The following is a 17,557-nucleotide window of genomic DNA, read 5'->3' as shown; positions in this document are numbered from 1 at the left end:
CCTGTTTAGGGAAGTCGTGTGAGGGTTGGGACTGATTGGGTTATTTTGTTTATGTATATATGTCTTGATGTAGTACTCGGTATTTTTATCCTTAGCATGTATCCCCAAACTTAACTTATGTTCATATATGTATATATTTTCTGTTTTCATGTATCTATTTGTGATGTTACTTCAAGCATTAACTTTGCGAAAAATTAAATGATACTATATGAAGAGTAGTTTAATCACGCTAATCCGACAAAGGCTTATATTCACATCTACTAATGAAATTCTGAGTCTAGAGCCCACTCGGTCCATACGATAAGTAACACCTAAACGTTTGATATTAGTCATGACATGTCAAAAGTTGGGTTGTTACACGCTCCAGCTGCTCCCTCCACTTCAACTTGAGGTCATCCGTGTCCATCACGCATGTAAGGATCTCCTGATACCTCTCCTGAGTCTCGATAAGCTCCTGAGCCTGTTCGTGACGGCTCCGGGTGAGCTGCAACTACAACCTCAAATCAATGTCTTTCTCTGGATCGACGACTCAACTGGTGACAGAGGTGGACGATGGCCTCAACGTAGAGGTGCAAAGGCTGCTGGTGAAGAACAACCCCAGCCCGTATACGTGGTTCTTGTACAGTGCTGAGGTAGTCTCGCGCCAAACTGCATCGGGATCGACGACTGAAATAGCAAAGCCGCTGGGGTCCTCCCCACTTTGCTAAGATTGATGAGTTGCGACCTTCTGTCTCTGCGTGTAGGATTCATGTGTAACACATGTTATTATGATTAGGACAAAAGCTGTACAGTTAATTGAAAATTTTATATCACAAGATCATATGTTTACTCACATAATGATCCGCAAACTGCTGATCAGCAAATCTCTATTTGTTCTCCTTTAAAGTGTGAGTGTACTTGAAGGTCTCTGCCAATGTCGCATCGCGAACCAATGAATTCGACTACACATTTTGCATTAAAATAATATGTTAGGATGCCTACTAATGATATGTTAAAGAACTTAACTAAGTTAATAACAAAATTAGAGAAGCTGTATACTAGTCTGGCCTTAGTTTTCATGAAGATCGCTGAGCCCCCGATATACTTGGACGACCTGGCCGATGCCTGTTAGCACTGTTTGTGAGACGCCGATGCCTGAACTCTCATCGGTCTCCTAGTGAACGTATAGAGCTTTCTTGATTTTCAGGTGGAGCCAGGTAGTGAGGTGTTCGTGCCTCTCACGTACATCCTCCTGCATCTATTACATCTGCCTACCCATTTGATGGTTGTATATCTTCCTAATGAGCGCATCGTGCTCCTTGTCCCATATAAAGAGAAGCTGCACAAAGAAACTTCAAAACTTGCTAATCAAAATATATCGTATTAAACCAAATAGAAGATATAAACTAGCTAATAAGGTTTGACTATATTAAATTTTTGCCGCCCACTTCTGAAATCATCACTCTCTGGTATTAGAGGAGATTTTCTTGTAGCTCGGTCATGGATGGTTGTACATCAACTTGATGACGTTGGTCATCTCCTAAGTACATGTATTGTTGTTTGGCACAAACTTATAAACAATTCACAAGCAAACCAATAAGGCAATATAAATTAAAACTTCAGAAGCAAATAACCATAATATATAGAGATTTTTTTAGAAATTTTGGAAGAGTTTTGTAACACCCCGTTACCATTTCCATGTCCCATTCTCTCCATAGCCTGAGCAGTCGCAGCAGCGTTCGCTTGCAATTTTGTTAGCTAGGTTAGTCATCGCCGCCATAAACTTAGCATGGTTATCATTCGGCAGGTTACCCTCATTCTCTTCACGAGTACGTAGTCGACCTTGCATGCGAGACGCCATTTGGGTTTTCTGTCCACACCAAACAATCGATATCAAGGTGATCAGTCTCAATATCTTAAGCTTAGTGCTTCAATTATCCCAAAATTACTCACAAACAAGCATGCTATGCATATCAAACAGATTTCCTAAATAGCATGAAGAAAAATCAAACAACCCAGAGTATGCAATGAAGCACAGTCGGTCTATCCCTCAGGCTCACGAGAACGAACCGCTCTGATACCATAAATGTAACACCTCGTTACCCTAAGCCTTACCTCTAGCCGTAAAGCGAAAGATAACAAAGCGTTACGAGAATTCTAAAGCTCGTATAGTAGTAAATATTGAAGCAAATAATAATATTAGAAGCCCATGAAGGAATAAAAGCTCCAAACCGCATAAAGCGGATTTACAAAGCGCGAAACGTTCACACACGATAACTAAAAGCGTGAAGGCACAAGATACAACATGAGATGTAATATAATAATAATCAAGATAGATATATATAAGTAGGATAGTCATAGAGTACCAGCCACAACCCGCGAAATTTAGGCCGACTAATCATATACAAACATAACAGAGTTCTTGAGTAAACAATACATATAACTTATATCTCAAAGTAAGCCTCTATGGGACAGAGTATGCTAACAAGAGTAAGAGAACTACAACATAAAAACCTAAAATAGAAAGATAACGAAAGATCCTCCGCTCTGTCACCATCCGCACAACTCACCGAGATGGGTTGCGACTTGCATCTGAAAAGCAATAACATATGGTATGAGAATCGGAAGTTCTCGGAATGGTAACAGTGCTCAATATATAAGATATAAGGTTCTAGAATGCCAAAGGCAATCCTAAAACTTCACGTCGATACAGATATTCAAGTTTAACAAAATAAATAACACAAACCATAAACCATAAAGAGGGTTATATAATAATAATCTATATAAGTAACTACTAATTCTAAATCTTTGACACACATCAATAACAAATTTTTCTTAATATTTTCTTCTTTCAATCTTTAAATATCTCTCTCTTTCATCTTCCTTATACTTACGTTATTAAGCTGAAGCTAAACTTCATCATTTTTCTCTTTTTTTTCTGCGTGAATAAATTTATATTGATCGAAGAAATAATAATTAGATGCCACTTTTAATTGTGTTTGCAGAATGTAGAGTGCAAAATACACCCACTGCAAGATTCAATTTTGGACAAGGAATATCGATGAGCAGCATGCATGTTAGGAAAAAGGATTATTTGCGATTAAAGGCAATTTATTTTGGAAAAGAAAAATCATTTCTATTTTTAGCAAACAATCGAGTTGACGTTTTGTATTTTGTGCTTTTTTTTGCATAACCATCCAAACATGTCCTTCGGTGCCTTCTACTCCTGCCATTCCAAATTATTATAACGCCTAACCACTAGCTTCTCCCTTTCTCTCTTTCTCATCTCTGGAAATGAATATATAACAAGGACAAAATAACGTTATATATTATTGATGAGCTTGAAGAATATAATAATTTTGAAAAATAATAAAACTCCATCAATAATAACTAGTTATAATATGAATTTCGTATTTTGGATGTGCGAAATTTTTTATTAAATACAATGCACATTGTATTTTGTATTAAATTACACAGTTAGTCTCTATACTTTTGGTGAAATTGTAAATTGGTCCTTACACTTTAAAAGTTTGTAATTGAGTTCCTAAAGATAATTAAAATTTGTAATTTAGTCCCCACCGTTCAAAAAGTGTTTGATTTAACAGAATATTCTCAAAATATTCTCTATTTTGAACATGTGACCTGCACATATTTGCAATAGGGACCAATTTACAATTTTAGTGAAAGTATGAGGACCAACCGTGTAATTTAATCATTTGAAAATGACCAAAAACTCCCTAGACTATCTGAATCCACCCTACCCCTCCCCAACTCTCTCACTCTCACTTTCTCACTTTCCAAAATGGCACCCCAACCCCAACGCTCTCTGTCTCTCACCTCGGCTCACCATCGTCGTGCCTCTCGCTTCCGTCACCACGCCGAATTCACTAATAAATTGAGTTGCTATTTTTGTGTTGATTTGTTGCTATTTTTTCTTAGACATTAAATTGTTCGCTTTGAGCATGCTTGGGATTGGAATTGTTCTCTTTCATTTATCGTCGGTGTTCAGTATTAGGATTGGAAGAGAAGAAAAAGTTGTCGGATGAGAGAGGCGAGATGAAGAAAGGAGGCGAGACCCGACTCGTGAGCACAAATGCGGTGGATCCGGCGTAGCGACGGTGAACCGAGGTGAGAGATAGAGAGCGGTGGTTTTCGGGTGTCGTTTTAGAAAGTGAGAAAGTGAGAGTGAGAGAGTTGGGGAGGGACGGGGTAGGTTCAGATAGTTTAAGGAGTTTTTGGTCACTCCAAATGATTAAATTACACAGTTGGTCCCATACTTTTACTAAAATTACAAATTGGTCCCTGTTGTCAAACATGTGCAGGTCACATGTTCAAAATAAAGAATATTCTGAGAATATTCTGTTAAATCAAACACTTTTTGAACGGCGGGGACTAAATTACAAATTTTAGTTCTCTTTAGGGACCCAATTATAAACTTTTAAAGTGTAAGGACTAATTTGCAATTTCACTGAAAGTGTAGGGACCAACTGTGTAATTTAACCTATTTTTTTCATACATATTAGGAGTGTTCATGGGCCAGATCGAGTTTAAGTAAACTCAGACTCAATCCTAAAAGGGCAACGAGTCTACTTTGATATTCTAAATATTAACCTAAATACTTTTAGATATTAATCTTAGATATTTTTACCACTTAATTTATTTACTTAACTTTTAAACTTCTCCGTCGTAATATCTATTTTTATGAAATAAGATCATAAAAATTCTAATTCTACAAATATATAGCATTATTAATATAATTTTTTTTAACAAAACATAAATGATGTTTTGTCTTTTCATAACTTAAAAATATTTTTTTACAAAACAATAACGTTTTATGCTACTATTATAATAATATAAAAACACCAAATTATAATAATTAAATATTCTCGTATTTTACATTAAAATTATTCATATGAAAAAAACATCAACCACCATAAGACCTCTCATATAAATACTAAAATGGTTCTGGTCTTGACTAACCATACATTATGATTGTTTATATATATATATATATATATGTAAAATAATGCAACCTCACTAGTTTATTTTGATTGAACAAATTCTGTTAATAGCACAGTTAAATAGATTTTGCTATTAGCAGAATAACTACTTCTATTATAACCAACCTTCCAAGATTGGCAAGAGATGGTTACAAGGGTATATTTGTCAATTCAAATAGTGAATCAGCTTTTAGGATCTCAATATAAGGTGTAATATGTCTAAAACGAGTAGAACGATTATATGTTTATTGGATGCATCACATTTATATAAACCATTAAATTTGATTAGATGAAAATCAAAGACTAATATAAAAGAAGAGCATTGATAGACTCTAATAAATACAGAATATCCTAATACATAAATAAATACTTTAAATGACAGTACTTTAATACACAATACTTTAAATAGAATTTTTTATTCTTAAATAATTGAATATAAAACATATAAATAAAAAAATATGAATATTCTTTATTCAATAAGATTAATTATTATGCAAAAATTTTTTTATAATATTAAAAAAACATATTAAAATAAAATTTTAAACAGTAATATAAAAATATAAAATAATTAAAATTTTATTTTATATTACTTGACAAATAATTAGATTATTATATTCAAAATTTATTAATTAACTAATTTGGTTAAAGATATTATTATATAAAATAATTTTTTATTAAAATATTTTGAAAATATAATTTATTTAAAATATTATATATAATACATAAAAATATTAACTTTTTATTTTTTTCAATTTTTTTAGAAAAGTAGAATAAAAATAATATAATTCCAAATACATGCCTATATATTTACTTATATTAGTAAGACCTAAATTAATCAAACTTACATAATTAGTAAGATCATTTTTTATTTTTATTATTTTCAAGTATTTTTTTATTGTTTTAGTTAAATTTTTTATTCTCTAACTCGACCAAATTTATATATATAGGTGAATTCTACCCAACTCCCTCTAAAACAACATGTAAATTAGCCTCTATGACGTGACACATTTTAATTAGATGTTTAATTTTAATTTGAGTTAATTTAACTAAAGTAGGACCATTTTATAATTAAATATTTTTTTAAGATAGATAATTATATAATTTTTGTAAATATTAAAAAGTAAATTTATATTCTTTTACCAAATCATTATTACTTAAATTCGTTCCACCCTTCTATTGAAAAACACCTTCTCTGTTGATTGAAGTATATTTCCTCCCTTCCACTGTTCCTTCATCACTCAAAGCGCGTTGAAGGCACACTGTAACTCAAAGCAAGACGGAGAGTAAAGATGCAAGTATCCTTTGAATATCTAATGCCTGTCGGGTTGGAGGATACCGTGGGAAACCAAAAAAAAAATCTAATGCAACGGATCTTGTGTACGATCCAATGATCCATAGCCATTCCAAAGAATAGCTTTGATCTAATTGATATAGTCCAATTTGAATTCTAATACACACATGGATCAAATGCGTATCTAATTCAAGTATCACTTTAATATATGCAATAATTATCACAACCCTAAATCATAGATTAATACATCTTGATAATCAAGAATTTATATGTGACACGAAATTATGTGAACTAAAGAGCAAAAGACAACTACAAAATAGCAGCACGACCAAATACATTCTCTTTAACTAATCGCAGATCCACTACAAATTAAAATCAACACAGAAGAGCAATCAGCGAGAGAAACAACAAAGTTGCAGAGAGCAAAGATTCAGTTTTTAGTATTTTATCAAATTATACATTTATTCTTTTAAATAAATTTTTAATTACAAAATAGCTTAATCATAGTTAACATAACAACCAATTAAAAAGTGACATGTCATAAAGAGTAATTTACATGTTAAAATATAAAAAATAGAGTAGAATTTACCATATATATATATATATATATATATGAAAAATTAGTGTACAAATGTCATAATATTTTTAAAATGCTTTTATTTTTTTTGTATTTATATGTTTTATATATATTTTTAATTATGTAAGTTTGATTAATTTAAGTCTTACTAATACAATGTAATATAATAGGCATATTTTTAGAATTATATTATTTATTCTTTTTTTTTAAAAATTGAAAAAAATAAAAAGGTTAATATTTTCATGTATTATATATAATATTTTAAATAAATGATATTTTTAAAATATTTTTATGAAAAATTATATTATATAATAATATCTTTAATAAAATTAGTTAGTTAATAAATTTTAAATATAATAATCTAATTATTTTATATTTTTATATTACAGTTTAAAATTTTATTTTAATATGATTTTTTAATATCATAAAAATTTCTTGCATAATAATTAATATTATAATACATAATTGTTGTGCTCGTTTTAGATATACCCGTAATGAACTTGTATGATTAACACAATGAATTTCTGTTATTAATTCTCGTCTTTCATGCCTTACTTGTTTTCCAAATTTTCTTCCTTTATTTGAAACTCATCACTACTTATACCTATTCTGTTCTTGTTACTATCCATACTTTATAATCTTTCTCAAAATTCTATCATGATATGAAGAGCCTTGGTTTTTTATTATTTTTTGAAATCATAAAAATTAAAAGCTCAAATTCAACAACAAAAAAATATTTTCTTCCTATAACAAAAAGACTAAATGAGAAAAACTACTCTACATGGTACTATCAAACCCTTCTCACTATATAAAGCCTTGACATGAAAGATCATCTAGATCTGTCTAAAATTTCACAACAATTTGTCATCAATAAAACTGCAAAAACCACATTTAAATCAGATACTTACAAGAAATGGAGACTTCAAGATCTTACACTCTCATCTTTGTTAGTTGGTTCCATGACAACACATTTCAAAAGCAAAATTCTACAAAGCACCAGATTTCATCGAGTATGGGAGATAATGACAAATACTTCACTACAGCATCATTAGCCCGTGTTCAAAGTCTGGAAACTCAACTAAGACCAGTCAAAAAAACTAGTACTACAATGGAATATTTTGCCAAAACTAGAAAATATGTTGATGCAATGTTTGCAATATGCTGTCCAAGAAGATAATCATCTGCAAGCAATCGTGGATAGTTTAACAGAAAAATATTTTGAGCCTTTACAATTAGTATTTATTGACATATGGGGCCCAACTTCTGTTAATTCCAAAAAAGGGTTTAGATATTATATATGCTTTGTGGATGCTTACAGCAAATTTACAGGTCTTTATTTGCTCACTAATAAGTCACAAGCACTAGTAGCATTTCAAACTTACAAATACTTTATGGAAAAGCAAAGTGGTTATACAATCAAATAACTTCAATCAGAAAAAGGTATAGAATTCCTCTCTACATACTTTACTGATTTTTTGGCCAAAGAAGGCATAATGCACAGACAATCCTGTGCTTATACTCATCATCAATAAAGAAGTGTGTAAAGAAACATAAGCACATTACTGAAATGGACCTCTCTTTACTTGCTACAGCTTCTTTGCCAATGATATTTTGGGAAGATGTTTGTTATTATTGTGTTTATAATCAAGAGATTGTCTGCACAAGAGGCCTTTTGAAATTTTGTTTAACAACAAAATAGATTATACAACAACAACAATAACAACAAAGTTTTGTTCCACTAGGTGGGTTTGGCTACATAGATCAAACAAAGTCATTGATATCTATCATGTATCATCTCTGTAAAGAGACCGTTTACATGTAGATCTCATTTGACCACCTCATGGATAGTCTTCCTAGGTCTTTCTCTGCCTTTCACTCCTTATCCATCTTCCATCTCATCCACCCGCTTGATTAGGTACTCTGTCGGTCTTCTTCTCACACGTCCAAACCACCTGAGACGTGATTCTACCATATTTTCACAATAGGTGCTACTCAAACTCTCTCTCTTATATCTTCGTTCTTTATTCTATCCAATCGCGTATAACCACTCATCCATTTTCAACATCTTCATCTCTGCCACACTTAACTAATGTTCGTACTCCCCTTTAGCCTCCCAACACTCTTTACCATAAAGCATAGCCGGTCTGATAGCAGTGCGATAGAATTCACCTTTAAGTCTTAAAGGCACTTTTTTGTCACATGTAAAACCGGATGCACTACACCATTTTGACTAACCTGCTTAGATCCTATGATTTACTTCTTGTTCAATCTCTCCATTATCATATATGATGCATCCAAGATACTTAAAACTTTTAACTTTTCGTAGGATATTTTCTCTAATCTTCACCTCTGTATTAGGGTTTTCCCTTCGGCGGCCGAACTTACATTCCATACATTTCATCTTACTACGGCTTATGCGTAGGCCATACACTTTTAGAGCTTCTCTCCATAAATCCAACTTCTTATTTAGGTCTTCCCTTGACTTTCCCATAAGGACGATATCATCGGCCAAAAATATATACCATGGCGCATGCTCTTGGATATGCTCTGTAAGTACTTCTAAGACTAATGTGAAAAAGTATGCACTTTAGGATGATTCCTGGTGTATTCCTATACCAATAAAAATTCATCTGTCACACCACCTTGAGTCTTCACACTAGTTATAGCCTCATCATACATGTCACGAATATATGCACTCCTTACTCTCTTCTTTTTCAAACCTTCCATAAGACCTCCCTTTGCACCCTATGGTATGTTTTTTTTAAATTAATAAACATCATATGTAGATTCTTTTTATTACTATGATACCTCTCCATCATCCTTCTTAATAGGTATATAGCTTCTGTGGTGGATCTGTCTGACATAAAACTAAATTGGTTCTCTATTACTTGTGTCTCTTGTCTCACCTTCCGTTCTATCACCCTTTTCCATAACTTCATGGTATGGCTCATGAATTTAATCCCTCTATAATTTTTGCAACTCTGTATATCCCCTTTATTCTTGTAGATAGGTACCAATGAGCTATTTCTCCACTCATCTGACATCTTCTTTGACTTGAAAATCTCATTAAAAAGCTTGGTTAACCAATTGATGCCTTTCTCTCCAAGGCCCTTCCAAACTTCAATCGGAATATTAACAGGTTCTACTGTCCTGCCATTTTTTATTTGTTTTAAAGTCTCTTTTACCTCAAAATCCTGAATCCTTCGATAATAGTCGAAGTTTTGATCTTCTTCTCTAGCGCATAACCGACCAAGGCTCGAAAGTGTCTTCTGTCCTTCATTAAATAACTCATAGAAGTAGCTCTTCCACCTTTTATTGTTCTTCTCATCTTGAGCCAAAACCTCTCAATCTTTATCCTTTATGCACTTAACTTGATCCAAGACTCTCGTTCTTCTTTCACGGCTCTTTGTGATTATATATATATATATATATAATATTTTTTTTCTCCTTCCTTCATGCCTAAAGACTGGTAGAGACCCTCATATATTCTTATTCTTGCTTCACTTACAGCCACTTTTATCTCTTTCTTAGCCGCCTTATATTTTTTCCAATTATCTGCATTACAGCACAAAGACGACTCTTTAAAGTATTCCTTTTTTGCCTTTATCTTTTCTTGTACACTCGCATTCCACCACCAAGACTACTTGTCTCTTGGTCCTATCCCTCTAGATTCACCAAAACTTTCTTTTGCTATTTTCTAATAACTTCTGTTATCTCCCTCCACATCTCCTCCTCGCTTCCATTCCTTTCTCATTTTCCTATTTGTCTTAAGAAGCTTCTTTCTTCCTCATCTTTCATTTGCTACCATCGTCCTTGGGTTCTTCATATGATGTCTTTTCCTCAACTTTTACTCAAGGAGAAATTTCATGACGAATATCCTATGTTGTGTTGTTAAACTCTCTCTCAAAATAATTTTACAATTAATGCAAAATTTTCGGTCGACTATCTTTAACAAGAAGAAGTCAATTTGAGAGCTTGTCATGCCACTCCTATAGGTTATAAGATGTTCGGTTCTCTTTTTAAAACATGTATTTGCGATGAGAAGATCAAAGGTTGAGAAAAAGTCCAAAATAGTTTTACCCTCGATATTGACCACTCCGAAACCATGGCCTCCGTGAATACTTCCATACGTAGTCACTTCTCTTCCAATATGGTCATTTAAATCTCCTCCTAAGAAAATCTTATCTTCCGAAGTTATGTCTTGGACCAAACTCTCTAGATCCTCCTAAAACCTTATCTTGTGTTACTCGTCCAAACCCACTTGCAATGCATAGGCGCTAATCACATGAAAAATACCTCCTTCCACCACAAGTTTGTTAGAGATGATCCCATCACCCACCCTCTTGACATCCACTATATCCTTCTTCCATTGCTTATCTACGATAATACCTACCCCATTCCTATTCTTCACCTTTCCTATATACCAAAGTTTGAACTCCGAGGCATCTAACTCCCTAGCCTTCGCTCTGACCCATCTTGTTTCTTATAGGCACATGATGTTAATCTTCCTCCTTGTCATAGTATCCATCACCTCCATGGATTTTTCCTGCTAGAGTGCCTATGTTCCATATCCCAAATCTCAACCTTCTGTCACTCTGACCTTTACCTTTACCTTTTTCTTTGTGAACTAACTTATTTACCCTCGTCTGTTTACAAAAATACGAGAATCTTTACTCATTTAACACTATATCCGGGTACCAATACAGCGACTCTTGTTCATTTGACACTGTACGCGAGCTATACAACTCGTTGCTTTCGAACAACGACCTAGCTTTAGCGCAATAACATCTTTGATCCATGTTATGAAAATTCAACTAAGTTTTTATGTTGGTTGTCAAAAGTTTAACACAACCCTCTTCCTTTATCCAGGTTTGATAATAGATTATAACTTCTTTAAAATATTTGGTTGTTCTTGCTTTCCATTCCTTAGGCCTTATAACAAAGTTAAGTTTGCTTACAAGTCTGAATTCTGCTTGTTTATTGGATATGATGCCAAACATAAAGGTTATAGATGTATGATTAAAAATGAAAAAGTGTACTTGGCTAAGCAAGTCAATTTTGATGAAACCTTCTTCCCATATCATACTATGTTTTCTAACACTAATTTTACTGATCAGAACTCATCCCCAATCATTGATACTTTTATCTTTTATATTTTTCAAAATACTACAAACACACCTATCCATCAATCACCTCTTTTCTTACAGTCTGACAGTAGAACAGACGCAACACCATTATCTACGCACCAATCTCACACTTTAACAACAACTAATCCAACCACACTAACATCCATCACACAATCTGCATTTTGTACCCCACCAACACCAGATTCTACAATTTCTATAGGAGGCGCTAAAATAGTCTTACCACCAATTTTCCCACCACCACCCCCCATTAACAAATACACATCCAATGACCACCAGATCTAAATCTAACATAAACAAACTCAAAGCCTTAACTATCACCAAAACACAACAAGTAGACCTGGCGAGTAATGTACCCAAGAATGTTGCACAGACATTACAATTCCCTCACTGGAAAAATGGCATGGATAAAGAATTCAAGGCATTGATGACGTGTCAAAAATGGACACTTAAAGAACCACTACCAAATGCTACCATAATTGGCAGCAAATGGATCTTTGCAATTAAAAGAGATCAACATGGGAAGATTTTGAGTTATAAGGCAACAATTTTTGAAGAAAAGGTTTCATTAAACTAAGTGAGTTGAGTATGAACAAATATATAGCCTAGTGGTTAGACCAAGCACTGTGAGAGTTATTTTATCTACAGCAGTGTCATTCGGCTGGCCTTAAGACAATTCAATTTTAATAATGTCTTTTTAAATGACAAGTTAACTGAATTTGTATATATGATGCAACTACAAGGTTTTTCACATACAAATTCCTCTCTTGTTTGCTATCTTAATAAGACAATTTATGGTTTGAAGTAATCCCCAAGGACTTGGTTCAATACCTTAGCCAACACTTTAATCAGATTTGGGTTTAAGAACACCAAATCAGACACATCTTTATTTGTGAAGAAAACTGTTGCCTCTATTACCTATCTATTAGTATATGTGGATGACATTATAGTTACAGGAAAATATATTCTAGATATTGATAAAATGATGACCGATTTAAATAACATCTTTTCTCTTAAAAGAACTTGGTCGCTTTAGTTACTTTCTTGAATTAGAAGCCAACTAGTTACTACAAGAAAATATACTTTTAACTCAGTTTAAATATGCATTAGAACTCTTAACTAAAGCTGAAATGGAGGCTGCAAGCTCCGTGAACTCTTTAACTTTACAACCAAAATGTGGCACATGTCACTTTTTCATTATAATTAAAATCAAATCTTTTCCTCCAAAATTAAGGAATTCTCTTTACTAATTTTACAACCAAAATATGCCACATGTTACTCTCTCATTGTAATTGAAATTAAATATTTTCCCCAAAATTAAAGAATTTTTTCCCCTTCCTTACTAATTTTACAACCAAAATGTGCCACATATCACTCTCTCATTGCAATTGAAATCAAATCTTTCCTTCCAAAATTAAAGAGTTCTCTTATCCTCCCTCTTGCTTCCTCTAGTTCTCTCTTTCCTTCAACCACTCTATCTATTTTATATATCATTATCAATATCAATATCAATGACTAATTACTAATTTCTAATCAAAATGTACATGAAATTCTTTAATTGCATTAAAATTAAAACTAAAATATTAAAATTAAAATTGAAATATACCTATATTATGTATTATTTGTTACTATCTAATTTAATAATCAAATGTGTCACATGACACTCTCTTATTAAAATTGAGAGAAAATATTTTTTTTTTCAAAATTAATAAACTCTCTTCCTAAATTCTCTCATCTACTTCTCTCTATTTGTCTATTTCTCTCTACTATTTTTACTCTATATATAATTTATATTTTATATTAATAATTTGATAATTCAAAATATGTCATCCGGTATTTTTTTACAATTAAAGTAAAATTTTTTCTTCTAAAATTAACAAACTCTCACTCTCACTCTCATTCTTCACCTTTATTTTTCTCTCTCTTTTCTCTCATTCTCTATTTTTTCTATCTTTTTGTTCTACATAAAATAAAATTAATAAAATAATATAATTCATATAAAAATTATTATTATTATTATTATTATTATTTTTTTTTTTTTTTTAGTTTTTTATTTAGTTTTAAATTTTTACCGCTTATCTTTTTAATCTATATTTTTATTTTTTTTTCAAATATTTATTACATATAATTTGGAGAAAATATTAATGTTACAATTAAAAATTAAAATCAAGATTCAATTGTTTTAAAAAAAATTATAGATGAGTTAATTTTATAACTATCAGTATAATTGTTTTATACTAATATCTAATTATATTTTTATATATGGAGAAAAAAATATTATTTTTAAATAACAAGTATAAAAATTAATTATTTCTATTTGTGTAACAGACTTAACACCTAATTAAATATAAAAGTATACACGTTAAATTATTTTAAATTTTAGATAACGAATGTTAACATTAATTATTAATAAAAAATTAGACTTTTTTCATATAAAAATAATAACTAAAAATTTTATTATTTAATTTTTTATCTATAGATATTTTGGTTTTTTTAGCCAAAAATTTTTATCAATTTATAATTTTTTTTATAAAAATAATTTAATTTTATAAATATTTTGTACCATGTATAATTTATACTATTAAAATAAAGTAAATCGTAATTTTAAAAAATTTATATTCTTATAACATTATTACTAGTAAGTAAAAATACTAGTGGTAACTAATTTGAAGCTTACCGCCAATGATTCAGAAGAGTATGACAATCCAAAATAATTGAGGTAATATTAGGAAGACTACAATACCTTACTCTTATTATTAGGCCATATTTGGCTTATGCAGTAAATTGTGCGTCATAATTTATGCATCAACCAACTATAAATCACTTGAAAAGTGTCAAAAGAATTCTCAGATATGTGCAAGGCACTTTAAATCAGGGCATTTTATTCACAAAATCCACTGACTTAAGTTTCATTGCTTTTGCAGATTCAGATTGGAGAGCAGATTTAGATAACAAAAAATTAATTATAAAATATTGTGTATACTTAGGAAGCAACCTAGTATTATGATAGAGTAATAAATAATCGAAAATGAGTAGAAGTAGTATAAATAGGAATGTTTATTGATTGGATCTAATCCGCATATCTGCAGTATTTATTCGAATTCGATCTAAAAATTGTGGACATGGATCCAATCCGCAAAGTTATCGGATTGGATCCGATCCACACACTAATAGAATTGGATTGTGGATTTTGTGTAGGTATTCGCATATCTGCGTATTCGCAAAAATAAAAAAATAAATAAGTAAATATTTTTTTTATATTTTATTTCAACTAATAATTATCATATATGTTATATTATTTTAATTTATTATTTAAGAAAAGTATGTTTAATATTATTTTAAGAGTACACATGTTTAAAAGAATAGAAAAAATGAATTTTATTAATATTTTTTTTATAAAAATAAGTTTTCAAAAATATTTGTGTGTTTTGCTTATATATCCGATATTCGATCCAATCTGATTAGCAAATATGCGGATCAGATCTAAGCTTAAAAACTGTGGATATTAAATTCGATAATTTTAATGCATAAATTAAAATTTTGACTATATTCGATCCGATCTGCGTTCACCCGTATTAGTTTGAGGAGGAATTTTAGCAGTATAAGTGCTTTTGTTAGTAACAATGTTAAACAGATTTTGTTATTAGCAGTATAACCGCTTCTGTTATAATTAACATTCTAGAATTAGCAAGAATTAGTTAAAAGAGTATATTGGTAAATTCTAATAGTGAGGCAGCTTTTAGGATCTCTATATAAAGTTTAATAAATTTGCATGATTAACACAATAAATCTATTATATATATCTAATTTTACAACTAAAATATGTTACATGTCACTTTTTTATTATAATTGAAATCAAATTTTTTTCTCTAAAATTAAAGAATTCTATCCCCCTTTCTATTCATTTTACAATCAAAATGTGCCACATGTCACTCCCTCTCTCTTTATCTATTTCTCTCGCTCCTTCAACCACTCTATCTTTTTTATGTATTATTATCAATGAATAATTATAAATTTGACAATCAAAATGTGCAACATGATATTCTTTAATTATATTAAAGTTAAAATTAAAATATTAAAATTAAAATTAAAATATAGCTATATATTATATATTATTATCTAATTTAATAACAAAATGTGTCACATGACACTCTTATTAAATTTGAGAGAAAATATTTTTCTCTAAAATTAATAAACTCTGTTCCTAAATTCTCTTATCTACCTCTTTTCCTTTTTCTATTTCTCTCTACTCTTTTCACTCTATATATAATTTGTAATTTATATTTTATATTAGTAATTTGACAAATCAAAATGTGTCATCAGATATTTTTTATTATAATTAAAATAAAATTTTTTCTTTCAAAATTAACAAACTCCCTCTCTCAATCTTCATCTTTATCTTTCGCTCTCTTTTCTCTTATTCTCTATTTTTTCTATCTTTTTGTTCTACAAAAAATAAAATTAACAAAATAATATAATTAAAATAAAAAATATTATTATTATATACATATTTTTTTAGTTTTTTTTATTTAGTTTTAAATCTTCACTGTTTATCTTTTTAATCTATATTTTAATTTTTCTTTTTTAAATATTTATTAAATATAATTTAGAGAGAATACTAATGTTATGATTAAAAGTTAAAATCAAGATTATATTTTATAACTATCAATATAATTTTTTCATGCTAATATCTAATTATATTTTTATATATATAGAGAAAAAAATATTATTTTTAAATAACAAGCATAAAAATTAATTATTTCTATTTGTGCAATAGACTTAACACCTAATCAAAAGTATACAAGTTAAATCGTTTTTAATTTTAGATAACAAATATTAAAATTAATTATTAGTAATAAATCAAACTATTTTATATGAAAATAATAATTAAAAATCTTATTATTTGATTTTTTATTTACGGAGATTCTGGTCTTCTTAGTCGACGGAAACTTTTATATATCTCCTACAATTTTTTTGTAAAAGTAGTTTGATTCTATAAATTTTTTGTGCTATAATCTATAATATTAAGACAAAATCGATATAATTTTAAAAAATTTATATTTCCGTAATTAAATACTAGTTCTAATTATTAATTCTCATCTTTTATACATTACTTCTTCTCCGAGTTTTCTTCCTTTGTTCGAAACTCACTACTCAGGGACGGACATAAGGGGGGCGAGTGGCGGCCTCGGCCCCCAACTTTTTTTAATAGTAATAAATTATTATGTATAATTTAATTTTTTTTAAAAATATTTAGTATTTAGTCTAATATAAATAAAAGTTCAGTCTAATTTAAATATTAATAATTTTTAATATCTAAAAAATAAGTAACAATATTAAAAAAATCTGAAAAAGATATTATTACTAATATTTTTTAATTAAATAAAAATTTTTAAATCTCATAAAGTGAATTCCTTTTCTTCTTGTGGCCTTTTTTTTATTCGTTTGGTATTAGTTCTTTCTGTTTCAACTGCTACAATTAAAAAATCTTTTTCAACTATGAATATTGTGAAAAATAACTTAGAAACAAAATAAAAGATGAATTTCTTGGTAATTGTCTTTTAAT

General features: G+C 30.0%; 1 long non-coding RNA gene across 1 annotated transcript; it reads right to left on the bottom strand.

Annotated features, from left to right (window-relative positions):
• Positions 1-2,290: 2,290 nt before the first annotated feature.
• Positions 2,291-8,037, bottom strand: LOC140182855 (uncharacterized). The gene is made up of 2 exons (XR_011879061.1): positions 7,756-8,037; positions 2,291-2,571 (listed from the first exon to the last, which is right to left on the bottom strand). It is a non-coding gene; the product is annotated as an uncharacterized lncRNA (long non-coding RNA).
• Positions 8,038-17,557: the final 9,520 nt, after the last annotated feature.

The sequence above is a fragment of the Arachis hypogaea genome, chromosome 3 (assembly GCF_003086295.3).
Source record: "Arachis hypogaea cultivar Tifrunner chromosome 3, arahy.Tifrunner.gnm2.J5K5, whole genome shotgun sequence".
Lineage (NCBI taxonomy): Eukaryota > Viridiplantae > Streptophyta > Magnoliopsida > Fabales > Fabaceae > Arachis > Arachis hypogaea.
The sequence above is the reverse complement of the archived record's forward strand: the minus strand, read 5'-3'. Positions and strand labels throughout refer to the sequence as shown.